Below are 12,837 nucleotides of genomic sequence, written 5' to 3' on the forward strand. Positions count from 1 at the left end.
TCCTCCTGACAGGTTTTTCTGTAACCCTTCAAAAGAGAACTTTATTCTGGGTTCGTTTGTCAACTTTTCTTTAAAAATAAATAAAAATAGAGCGGGTTTACTTTGCAGAGCACATATTATGCAGGTCACAGCTTCCTCCTGTGCATGAAGATGATTTTGTCTCTGCAGTGCAAGTCTGTGGAGTCAGGACTTGTCAGAGATGCTCAAGGATGTGTTGCTCGTGGGAGCCCACGATCCCACACAGGCACCTACGTTAAACACCATGGCTCTGAAAATCCAGCAGGAAACTGCTTCCTCCAGCAGTGAATCACAGCAGTGAAATGTCCCTTTAATATGCTGCAGTCAGAATTTGGGGTTCCAGGCTGGTTTGGGGGGCTCAGTGTCCTGGTTTGGGGCTGCTGCGGCTGCAAGAGGCACAGGGAGCACTCGGAGCTCTGCTCACAGGCACATCTGTGATTATCCCTTTTTGACAGCCTCTGCAAAATACTAATAATAACAATAATGAGACGTCCCTCAGGATTTCCTTTTACTAACTGAACATACAGCCGCAGTTGTAAACTGTCTTGGTAATGTCACAGCCCCTTTGAGAAAGGTGAAGGGCAGAGGACCTCCGCTGGCAGGCAAGGATCCGGAACACGGCAAGAAACAAGGTGTCCTGTGTTTTAGAGCCTGTACAGAAATGTATCGTGGCTGCAAGGCCGTGGGGGATGAGTCAGTCTCCAGGACTGCTACAAATGCTATATTTCAGTGAAAGGTCAGCCAGGAACAAGGTCAGAACAAGCCCATACCGTGAGTGAACAGGGAGCTGCCGGCGTTGGTGCAGCGTGTGGTCAGCTGACTGTGGAGCAGGGGCTGGGCCAGGACACAACGAGGAGGTTTACTCTAATTCTATTATAATGTATAATTAACTAGCATAATTGATAGCAGCTTTCCCTGTGTGTCTGGGGGTGGATTTACACGTCCAGAAAGGCTCGGTTTTGGCTGTTGTGTGACCGCACCGTGTGCCTTGAGCCGATGGACACTGGCTGGGGGCTCCCCAGGGCTCAGGCTCAGCCCATGGATGTGGAGGGGAGCATTGTTTTCAAGAGCCTGTATTTTCTCTTCCTCTGGAATTAGACATAATATCTGGGTGGTGCCCTGGATAAGGCAGACCTGCTGCTGATAAAGGTCTGTAGTGCTGAGAGCTGTGAATGAGGCTTGTGTTTGAAGAGAGAGTGAGGGACAGGTCAGCCCCATTTCTTTCTGGGTTGTTTGCCCCTTTTATTCTCAGTATCCCTGTGAAAACAAAGAGCTTGAACTGAATTTTGCCTTTGTGATCATCCCTTGTACAGGATAAAGTTCATGCTTTGTTACTATGCAGAGACATAAGCAAACTCTTGTTTCAGATGCACTGGGGATTTTAATTTTCACGGTGCACTAAGATGACAGATCATTGTGGATTCCTCTGCCCTTCCTTTGCAGGGCAAAGAGCAAATAAGCAAAACCTTCCACTGCCTCAAATCACCCCAAAACCAGGCTGTAATGCTCGCCTGATCTGGTGATGTTTGGGTTTTTGCTGGGTTTTGGATAGGTGGGGACACCTTTGCTATGGCATTGATGGTGGATGCTGTGAAGTTACCTGGACCATCTGATGTAAAATTAGGCTTTACCCCCATGGCTGATGTTGTTGGGCTGCTGGAAGCCTTGTTATAGCTACTGTTACATCCTTGTGTGAAACATTAAGGAAGAAAATTCAGGGATTTTTTTTCTTTAAAGTGGTGTGTGATTTATCTTGAAGTCTGTTTTGCTTGTCCACTCTCTGGATTTTGCACGGTACAACTGTGGGAGGACATTGCTGGTTTGGTTTTTTTTTTTCCTTTCAGTATCAGGCAATACACATTTTTCAAATGTTAATGCAAATAACCTACTTCTCCATTCTAATCCCTTGGGATGGGAAACCTAAAGGCCATATTCTTCCTTGAGAGGGGGATTTACCCTTCCAGCTACATTAAATGTTAGCTAGAAACATGTGGCTAAGGGCTCCTGAATACTGAGCTGAGACTCTTCTCTTGAGGTTCTGGTTTATTTGGAAATTTAATTTGTAATTTTTTTTTTTTCCTTCCCAAAGGTTATGCAACACTTTAAGCCTCAGATTTTAGGTCACTCTGCCTTTTACAGCCAGATCCACCTCATCAGTGAGAAGGCTCCCTGAGGACTGCAAAAGGCTCAGGCTTAGTGTTATCCAGGAAAAATGTGTATAATAGGTGTATTATAAAGTGGTGGGTAATGTAACCCCGTCTGTCCTCCTGACGAGTGCAGTGGGAACCGTGTTGCCGTACAGTTGCGTGCACTTAAACTCCCTTTTGACAAAATAATGCTAATTGCCCTGGGCTGAATGATGCCAGGGGCTTAGAAATACCTGCCAGTACTCATAGAGGAAGCCAAGAGAAGTCAGGTGGAGAAAACAGGGAGATTGGCTCTCATGCAGAGTTTGTTTCTGAGGCACTGCTGAATCTAGCGAAGGATTAATACCAAAATAATCCTGCTTGTCCAGGAAACTCGTGACAACATGAAGGTTTGAGATCAGTGTGATATGCTTTAGAAGGAGTGTAATAATAAATTCACCACTCACCAGAGATAGAAACCAGTTGCTATTCATCCTACATCACATCTGAGCTTTCCTACGGTTTGTCTCCTGTTCCAGTGATATGAAAGATCCCATTCCACTTCAAGTCTAGCATCGTTTCAGTGCCAGCTTTCACCAGAATCCTTAAAAATGCTCCAAATCCAGCAAAAATCCTCCTACTGCTCAAAATCAATTCCTCTAACCATCTGAGAGTCGCATCCTGGATCTAGGTGGTCTGTGCCGTTCTCTGGTGCCGACAGGATTCTGGCTGCAGAAGTTACACTGAAATGGGAACGGGAGTAAGGTGGCACTTGGGAGGCTGGAGGTGTTGTGGGTTGTTGTTTTTTAAAAAGGCAGGTGGCTACTCACTGGTGAATGGTGACTGCCTAATCTTTTGCCAGTACATGTGCATGCTGGAAAATCTCACCTGTGTTTTTGCTGCTTGTTCTCCTGTTTGTTCTCAGGTGTGTGGAGATACTGTGGTGTTTTCTCTGTGTTGCACCCAAGCCATGTAAGTGGGTGTGGGGCTGCCACAGCTTCTCACCTTGTGTTCAGGGGTGCTGGGGCCGATCCTGCCACCCACCCTCAGCCTGTCATCTCTCTGTCCAGCCTCACTGCTGACCTGAGTGGGGCTGGAGTTTTCTAAGCATTTTGCAAGCTGCTACAGCAGTTGGAGAATGCATAACACATGGGGACAGGACTTCTTTCTTTGGAGCCTGTTTCCATCGTTAATCCTGGAGTGCTCTGGAGGGGTGGTCATGTCTCCTGTAGGACTGTACCCATGAGTCAGGACTGTGTGGGTTTTGGGTGAGCCTGGGGCTTTAGTGGTGATGGTTTTACCATCTGAGAGTGACACATGTCCTGCTCACCATCCCCGAGTCCACCTTGTCTCCAGCTGCCTGCACCCTGTGCATCTGCAAAAATAACCCAGAGCAGGGTCCCCTGTGCCCCCTGGCTCAAAACAGGACGTCAGCAGGTGCCTGGGGAACAAACTGGGATCTCAAACACTGGGACATGCCCCCAGGGCTCCGTGGTGGAGGTGCTGGACGTGTGGTGGTGAGGGCACCTGCAATGGTTAAGGATCCAGTCAGCTCCTCTCCAGCAGTGGAAAGCTTGCTTTCCCAAAAAGCACTTATGTTTTTAAGCCATTTATTTTCCGTGGCACTGAGTCATTAAACATTCCTGCTTGTGTTCTGTTGCTTTTACCCTCTGTAGGAGAGGAGGGAATTTATTCAATGTCTCAGGCCAGTAATGGAGGGGCTGAGGAGGTGCTTGACTGCCTGACTCGCAGGCAGAGACACGGATGTTGCTGCCGGTGACATCTCTCTGCTGAAGTGGGATGTCAAGATCTAAGATCCTCTTCCACTTAGTGTACAAGAGCACTAGAACAATAGGAAACAGAAAGCAGCCCTGAACCGCAAAAGAAACCAAACCAAAACCCCTCTGGCTAAAGGTATATTTTTAATGTTATGAGTAATTTCAGACAGAAATGGGATGACACACTTTACCTGAGTGTTGATGGATCTGTTGGAGTTATGCTGGCTTACACCAGCCTTGTATGTGATCTTCCTTTTTTTTTTTTTGGCTTTGTGATTTTTTTTTTCATTCCAACTGTGTTCACAACAGATGGTGATTATTATGTTTGTTCAGATCAATGAATATTGAGAAAAAAAATGAGCCAAGACAAAAAAAATACAAAAAATGCCCTTCAACTCAATAGAGTCACCCAAGGTTCAGCTGTAGCCCCTGGGTTTTCATTTGGATGATGTTAAGTTATAGTAACTTAAATGGAATTTTTATGAGCAATTGTTTTGCCATGAAACAAGATCTCCCATGGCATTGACCCAGGCAGATATGTGCCCTCTGGACATGCCAGCCAGCTCTCTGGGCTGTCCCTGCTCTGGTGGGACACACTGCTGAGGGGGCAGATGTTGCCTGACTGGCAGGTGCCCTCAGGGGCATCTGGAGCTGCTCCTCACCTTGCCCTCCTGGAAAAGACACTTGTTTACAAAACAAATATTTTAGTAGCATGAGAGATTTAAAATCGCATAAAAATAAATTATTTGAGACAGAATCCAAAATAATCTGTTGGTGTAAATGGGAATATCAGAAATGAGCGATTGGGGGCTGAGACTGGGGGTGGAGGAGGTGGATACGGGTGGCAGTGGGAATAGGAGAGCTCCATTTCCCCCTACACACAGGTGTAAATGCCATTCTCCAGCATTTCCTCCTGAATTGTTCACTCTGGGACTTTACTGTGTTTTCTTTACTTTCTGGTTTTCCTTCAGCAGTGTCTCCTGTGCCAGGATCTGCCCCTGGAGTGTGAGGGCACACAGATAATCACTGCTGACATCTCTCCAGAGCTGCCCTTGGTGTTTTTTCAGCGGTGCAGAGCACTGCCAGTCTCAGGGAGTGAGGCTTCCTTTTGGAGCGAGTGTTCCCTCTGGAGCAGGGGCTTCCTTCGGTGCAGTAGCTTTGTTGCTCCTGGAAAGGCTGAAGCACGGTCCTTTGTGATACTGGAGAGAGGAATGAGCCATTTGTGGCCAGCCCTGCTCCCTGCATTCCCAGACAGGATTTGTGCTGCCTTCACCACTGTGGGATCACACCCTTCATCCTTTCTCTCCACATTCCCCCAAGACAAGCTGATGGCTGAGTGGGATGTGGAGGTGCTCGGCATCACCTGAGAGCACTGCTGAGTGCTCAGCCTGTGTGCTGGGTGCTTGACAAAGGCTCCCAATAGGAAGGAGAGGCTGTAGGAGTGCTTAAAATTGAAGGGATTTAAGGAATAATAATAATAAATGTAACAAATCACTTTTATATGGGCTGGAGGAAAACACAAATTAATGTCTGGGCTCTTCCCTGCTGCAATTTTGCAGGGATTCCCCCAGCTCAAAATAGTGAGTCCCTGAATGAAGAGAAGCAGAGGGAGGGAGTGGTGCTTTTGGCCTGAGGAGGTGCTTTGAGGGGGCAAGGGAAGGTGCTGCAAACACTGGGGTGAGTCAGGCTGGGCACGGGGCTTTATGAGGGGGCACAAAGCCAGAGGGTGGTTGGCACTGAACAGGCTCCCCAGGGCAGTGGGCACAGCCCCAAGGCTGCCAGAGCTGCAGGAGGGTTTGGATGATCCTCTGGGGCACAGGGGGGGACTCTTGGGGCTGGGCCTGTGCAGGGCTGAGAGTTGGACTCCTCGATCCTTGGGGGTCCCTTCCAGCCCAGCATATTCTGTGATTCAGTGACTCTGGGCTGGGAGTTGTGCTGGAGCAGGACCTCCATGCTCAGTTCCCAGTGGTTGCCTTGGGTCCAGCCCAAGCAAACTGTGGGTACTGGTGCTCTCTGAGCACCCAAATCCACCCACACTGAGTCCTGCACGTCCCAGGCACACAGCAGTGAGTTTGTGGATGGATGCAGTCCCTGCACTCATTTTCACACACTGGTGGGATGGTCCCTTGCCTCGATTAGCTAAACCTCTGCCTTGGCTTTAGAGGCACTTTCAGAACATTAATCTCAGAGCTGTGGGAATCCCCCGGCTCTGGGAGGGGTGGAGGAGGGAAACAGAAACAGCTGTCTATTTACCAACCCCTGCCTTTTTGCTTGGAGATTCAAGTTCAGGTACCATGGCAGGACTATAGTTAGTTCCCTGCATTCCCACTGAGTATTGAATTTGTTCAATACTCACAGTAGCACATTTTTTTATGAGGACTTTTATCTTTGCATATTTGGAAATTACTGGAGCTGAGGCTAAAACAATCTGTTCTCCTGTGGAAGCTGTATGTTGTATTAAAATAGAATATCTCACCTCCAGGGGTGTGGTATTTCACAATACATGCTCCCATTGTGTGCTAAATGATAAAGCACTGTAATAAAATATGTCCAGATTGTTCTTGCTATTTTATGCCCTGTAACGTTTTTTCTATTTGCATCAACTATTAAGGTCTACTGAAAAAAACAAATGTGAATGGGGCAGGTGAGAGTGTGAGAAAGGGTGGGATTGTGTGAACAGGATTTTCTGCTGGAAAGAGCGCAGCTGAGAAGGGTGATTTTGGGAGATAAACCTCATACAAGGACAGCCACTATGTCAGAAACCTTCCTTTGGCTTTCCAGGGGGAACAGTCACAGGAGCTCGGCATGGGCTGGAGCATTCATGGGTGAAGATGTGTAAGACTTGTGCTTCTAGAGACCCAAATTCAGATTCAGCCATTTCACAAGTGAAAACCAGTCCGTGCTGTGGACTGGGTCACTGGTGAGTAATGGTCTGTGCCACAACAGGATCACACTGTGATTGGTGGTCACCTTTAATTGGTGACCTTTGTTCAGAAGGGGCCCAGCACACGTTTGAGAGCAGGAGCAGATTTTGCCAGGTGAAGATGTGGAGCCAAGGAGAGCTTATCTGAGAAGCAGCTGTGTCGTCTGTGACTGGAGAAGTTGCTCCTTGTCATGACTGATTTGCCTGAAAGCTGAAGTGCATTTGGCAGTTAAAGTGACATTATTTCAGGTCTTTGGCATTTGTAAAAGATGCTGTTGCTTCTCTCTTTCATCTCCTTCTCTCCCCCTTCTCCAACCTGCATAACTGGCATAAATTGCCTACAATGGGCTTTTCTTTAAAGATAAACTCGTTATTCTCCAAGATAAACTCATTCACATAGTCTGCTCATCAATTTGTAGCCCCCTCTTGAGAGTATCAAATACTGAATCTTATTCTGACACTTTAGCTGCATATTAATAGTATTATAATGAGCAGTATAGTTCTGGGGTTTGCAGCCTGAACCAGACATTCTGCCAGTGCCTGCAGGCACTGAGTTTTTGGATGTCCCTTGAATGTGTTCATTGCAGAGCTGGAGTAACAAATCATTGTGATATATCTGTTGTGCTTCAGTGTGTTTCAACTCTAATGTCTTAACCCAGACTGGTCAAGGCTCAAAGAGCAGTGTGTGATGAATCCCAGTCCTGTTGGGATCCTGCTGTGTCCCACCTATACCTGCTCTGTCCCTAGACACTGGGCCATGGTCTGTGCACTCCTGGACTGTGGATGGGCAGAGGAAGGGCACTCCCTGGGTTGATACACAACCTCCACACAGCTCTTCCTCTGCCCTGTGAGGACAATCCTAAGGAAGCACCATTTCAGGGCCCAAGAGCATTCACAGAACAAATGGAGTATCAGGACTTGTTGAGCAGAAATACCAGAGAAAAAGAAGATTCCGTCTCTGTAGACACCCATGGATTGTTGTGTCTTAAATGTGCTCTCCATCTCTAAAGGGTTAGAGTAAAACTGGAAGTGGTACAGAGATGGGCTCTGAAGGTGATGATCAGCGACCTTCAGTGAACAGAGGAGAGCCCTTCACTGTGGAAAAGGGATGATGAAGCAGGAGTGTGACTGATAAACGTTGATACAGCCATGAATAAGGTTGAAGGAGAGTGGCTGTTCAAGTTCTTCATGCCAGACCTGGAGGTGGCAGATGAAGTGTGGGGGCTCAAAACAGGCAGAAGAAGGCATTTCTTCCTGTGAGAGGGCAGCGAGCTGTGGAGATCATCACCTCTGGGTGGGTGTGAGAAGCTGATGTGGGTTTGGAAATCTGCTGGAGGCGTTTGTGGAAGAGGCACACAGAGCAAGGCTGCTAAAGAGCAGGACTCAGGAGATCCCTCATCACAACCTGTGCAGGTGGCTGATTATTCTGGGCACACTCGTTATGCACTGAGCTTGGCTTGATCTTCTGCAGACCTTCAGCACGGGCTGCTCCCACTGGGTCAGTGTGCCACCTCATGCTCCCCTGGGAAAAGGCAGAGAGGAAACTGGAAGCATCTGGCAGGTTGAGCTGAGCTGTCCCTGAGCCACACTGCTTTCCAGAGGGGTCAGGGTTTGGCGAGAAGGAAGCCTTTCAGAAAGTTGACTTAGTTTATATTTTTATTCTTTCTTTTTTTTTTGGTTGATTGATTAGAAGCTCCTGTGGGATGCTGAGGAGCTCTTGCTCCTTGTTCCCTGCAAGCAAATACTGTTTTTCTTAAATTACTGGAATAAGAAGCTTTGTGTGGGTGCTGCTGAAAAATGGGGGGATTTCTCTGACCATCTTTTGAGATTCTTTCTTGTTCTTTTAACTCTTTCAAATTATATTTCTATTCTGTACTCTGAATGTCTCTCTGCAGCCTGATTCCCTTCTTGCACTGGCCAAAATTGTGAAAAAACCTTATTAAAATCCAAGTATTTAAATGAGGTGAGGTGCAGGGAGAAGCGAGAGCCTTCCCTGGAAGAAGAACACACTGTTGTTTCCTTGCTCTGGGCTCTGGAGGTTCATCTAGCAGTGGGCTCCATAAAGATGCAAATTTTATATCTTCATCTGCTGTTAATATCAAAAAAAAGAAAGATACAGCATTTGTGGGAGGACAGTGACTGGGTTACAGCCTGAGCTCATTTGTCTTTGTTCTGCAATTCCAGTCCTCGCAGGCACAACTTCCAGTGACCCCATCTTAGTCTGCCTGGTGTTGGAGGATGTCTGTGGTTTTCCTTATCCCTTTCAGGAAAAGAGGTGGCTTTGGCACATGTCATCTGCATAATGATCATAAATTGCCTACAATAGGCTTTTTTCCTTCCATAAAAAGAAATCACCCTTTTCCCACTTTTTTTTTAATAAAAAAAAAAAAAAAATGAAATAAATAAATAGAGCCCCTAGACAAAACCCAATAGATGATAAACTGCCTTCTACCTGCAGTTTCCCAATTAGCTAATTATAACACACATTTGCACACAGGCTTTTTTAAAGCAGACTGTTGCTATTCCCTTTCTGTACAAGGTTTTTAGTCACTGTACATCTTGTGTCTTTAAATAATGTATTAGGAACATTTTCGAGTCTGTAAGTGCTTTTTTAATGAGTGTGAAGATTTTAATGGGACTAGATTGCTTTTCATGACATTTCAGAGTGACTTAATTGTAACAATGTTGAGAGGCTGTATTTTAAAGTTTGCTAAGTATGTCTGGTGTGGATTGTAGTCAAATGCTTTAAAGACAGAATGGCTGATGAGATCAGATACAGCTTCTTTTTTTTTTCATGTCAGCTTTGTTAAAGAGGAAAGTCTGCAAAGTTGACATAAAGAAGAAAATAAAGATTTTTAAGGTCCAAACCAGTGGTGGTCACCCATTCAGTTTAAGCCTATTCTCACTAATTTTCAGAGATTGCTGTGCTTGCACTCGGTGCTTCTGCAGTCAATGATGGGGTTTGTGCAGGGCTTGTAAGATTTTTTTTTTATTACTATTTTTTTAAAGCAGCAGCTGGATTTGATACAGGAGTTGCATTCAGCTTTTGGTGCATTTAGGTAACTTTGCTCAAGTGTTACAGACTGTTTTGGGATGGCTTTTAATTCGTGGCCAAATGGCAGATCAAGGAATTGCCATTAATCTCCATGGAAATGCAGGCTCAGTCCTGAGCCTCTCCCCCTTCCAGCTCTCTCCTATCCAGGCCAGAGCAGCTCTTTGGAAGAGGGAAGAGTTAAACACGGGAGAGCCCAAAGGAATCAAGGCATAGCCTATAGCAGCTTGTGCTGTTCTCGTCATGCAAACACCCTGTGCACAGAGAGCAAGAAAGGAAATCAAATAGCATTATAGAAACACTGAGGCAAAAAAGAATATTGGAGTGAACAAAGTGAACAAGCATGAAGTTATTTGCATTTCTTCAGTCTTTTGTTCACCAAGTCTTTAACACTGTTGTCTGAGCACAAACAAAATGACTTGGAGAGCTCTCCTGTGGGACAGGGCAGTCCTGGGACTATTCAGTGACTTGCTCAAGGTCACCTGCAGCATCACTGGCAGAGCCAGACTTGTCTGCACGACCTGACTCCGTGAATTTAATGAGGCAGAGGGGCTGCTTGTTTCTGGCAAGGCTTCTAGAAGTGACAAAACTTTCTGTTTAAGAAAAATAGAACTATAATTTAATTTGAGTTAGCACCAACCTACATCCAAAGTAACTTCCTGAATGCAGAATTAATTCTCATTTTAAAATAAGTGCCGTGCTTAAGCATTTTGAGGGAATCATAGAATCAAAGAATCACAGAATAGATTGGGTTGGAAAAGACCTCCAAGATCATCGAGTCCAACCCCTGATCCAACTCCAATTACTATATCATGGCACTAAGGGCCACATCCAATCTCTGCTTAAAAACCTCCAGGGATGGTGAATCCACCACCTCTCTGGGTAGGCCATTCCAATGCCTGAAACTTGAAAGCTAAACTTGAAAGCTTTTCCTGTGAATGCCCCAGGGAAAAGAGTTGGAATGAGCCGGTCAATTTGCATGTGAAGTTATTAGATTGTGCCAGTGTTACATTTCACTTGACTTGCTCAGAGTTTGTCACCATCTCCTGTGCCTTGGCATGGGACTGGGGAACATTTAGTGTTTGGCAGCCTGAACCAGTCCTGAAACTGGTGATTGTTGCACCTGAATAAAAAGCTGTTGAAATCAATGGAGCTCCTCTGCCTTACAGAGCCGAGCATCTGCTGCCCTCCATCCATCTTTGCTTTGTTTTGGTGTCTCCTGAAACGCTGGTTCTGTAACCTCCACTAGCTGTTCACAACCACAAATTGCTATATATGAGCCAGTCCCTAAAACAAAAATGCACCATGTGCTGTGCCTGTGGTGTATTTTGATTTTACACGAGCTCGGCGGGATGAGTGATAGTATTTGTTCTGCAGCACAGGCAAGCCAAGAGAGCCAAGCTGCTGACAGTGGGGTTTCTGTAGGGGCAGGGTTGAAGGCTTTTGGAGGAACATCATGTTTCTGAGTTGTCAGTAACATGCATTGGGCCTTTTAGCCTTGATTCTAAAAATAAATTGTTTCCACTGGAAAAATATTGGGAAAAAATTTAAGGAAAAAGTCACATGAGGAGGTGTTTGGGGAATGAGGAATCCCTTCCTCACAGCCTGGTAAATGGGGATCAGCTCAAATAGTTCATGTTTCCTGCTGTGCCTATACCTCTCAAATTTTGGTCTGCTGGGAGGGCTAATTTACAGGGTTGGACAAATCCTGCCCAGAGGCTGCTGCAGGCTTTCATCTTTGCTCCTTTCCTCTGATTAATATCACTGAAGAAGAGATGCCTGAACTAGTCCTTGAAAATAAACACAAAGGAGGGCTTGGATAGATCTGCAGTCTTGCTGAGCCTCCCAGTGTGCTTAAAATGATCCGGCGGGATGTGTGACAGCCACGGTCACCTGGAAGCACATTCACCTCAGGTGAATCTGGTGGTCAGAACTTTCTTCAGTGCAATGTCCTGAATCCTGAAAAAAACCCTCTCTTTGCCTCAGACTTGCAAGGACAGAGACAACAAATGAGCAGAAGCCACACCTGGATGCTCCAGATGTTGCTGCAGCCCCTCTCACTCCCGGGGGCTCTCTGTGCTTGGTGGGTGCTGTGTGTGTGCAGTTGGCAGTCGGTTGATGTGTGTAGGGTTTTGGGGATGTGTGTAGGTTTTTGGGGATGTGTGTAGGGTTTTGGGGATGTGTGTAGGGTTTGGGGGATGTGTGTAGGGTTTTGGGGATGTGTGTAGGGTTTTGGGGATGTGTGTAGGTTCTTTGGGGATGTGTGTAGGGTTTTGGGGATGTGTGTAGGGTTTTGGGGATGTGTGTAGGGTTTGGGGGATGTGTGCAGGTTCTTTGGGGATGCCAGACATTTGTCTGTCTCTCTCTCAGCCAGGGGTGCTTGCCAGCCTGTGAGCTGACCTTTGCTTTCCTCTCCAGAGTAGGATTTAAAGGATGTGTATTGAGGATCTCTGTTAAACCTGTGGAGAAAGGAAATGTTTTTGTTAGGGCTAAAAGCCCCCGAGGAGATGGTAACTTCTGCACTTGCTCATCCCTCACAGGGCCGTCGCTCACTTCCAGAGGGTAATTGCTCATCAGTGCAATTTATAGCATGGTCTTTGCTTATCAAATGTCTGAGATGTCTGAGAGAGGTCCCTCCATCTCCCTTCCCAGCCACTCTCACATTATGACCCCGGTCGTGTGAGTGTTTGCACGGCAAGAGTGCCAGGACAAGGATGTTTTTGTTGCCTTTTGTGCCTCAGCACTGCTGATCTGCACAGCACCTGGCACCCAGGGGCACCCAGGGGCACCCAGGGCTCCTCCTGAGGATGAGTGACAAATAACAGCAGGGTGGGATGGTTTATAAGATAAAATAAAGGAAAGTGGGTACATGGAGTGTCCCTTCAGCAGCACTTAGGGGAATGCTCCATACCATGCAGGATTAGACTGCAACCAGCTGTA

The sequence above is a fragment of the Empidonax traillii genome, unplaced genomic scaffold, assembly GCF_003031625.1.
Source record: "Empidonax traillii isolate 1590-97213 ecotype Southwest subspecies unplaced genomic scaffold, ASM303162v1 scaffold622:size377785, whole genome shotgun sequence".
NCBI classification, from domain to species: domain Eukaryota; kingdom Metazoa; phylum Chordata; class Aves; order Passeriformes; family Tyrannidae; genus Empidonax; species Empidonax traillii.